The sequence below is a fragment of the Nanorana parkeri genome, unplaced genomic scaffold (genome assembly GCF_000935625.1).
Source record: "Nanorana parkeri isolate BGI_ZX_2015 unplaced genomic scaffold, ASM93562v1 scaffold2945, whole genome shotgun sequence".
NCBI classification, from domain to species: domain Eukaryota; kingdom Metazoa; phylum Chordata; class Amphibia; order Anura; family Dicroglossidae; genus Nanorana; species Nanorana parkeri.
This window is the reverse complement of record NW_017309213.1, coordinates 15550-15893: the sequence shown is the minus strand read 5'-3', so window position 1 is coordinate 15893 and position 344 is coordinate 15550.

The window sequence follows — 344 nt, the reverse complement described above, 5'->3', positions numbered from 1 at the left end:
TCCTCATCTCCGTCATGTTTCTGTATCATAGTATCACACGGTGAGGAGAGCGGGGGAGGGATTTCAGGGGCGCACACGGAGTATATGACACACGCCATCATGTGATGATATAGGAAGAACATTCGCCCGGGTGAATGGTTTGTATACAGATACCATAGAGTCCGGCATACTAAACGGATGAGATAAAGGCGGAGCTTGTTTATGTATTTTGTAGCTCCTCCCCCTCCAGGGTTTATTACAGTGACATTTGGGGACCCCGCCCACATTCAGCTCCGGCTGCAATACTCGCCTTCCACCCGGAGGTTTCCTGCCGTACTTCTTTATGGTCACAAGATAGTCTTCCA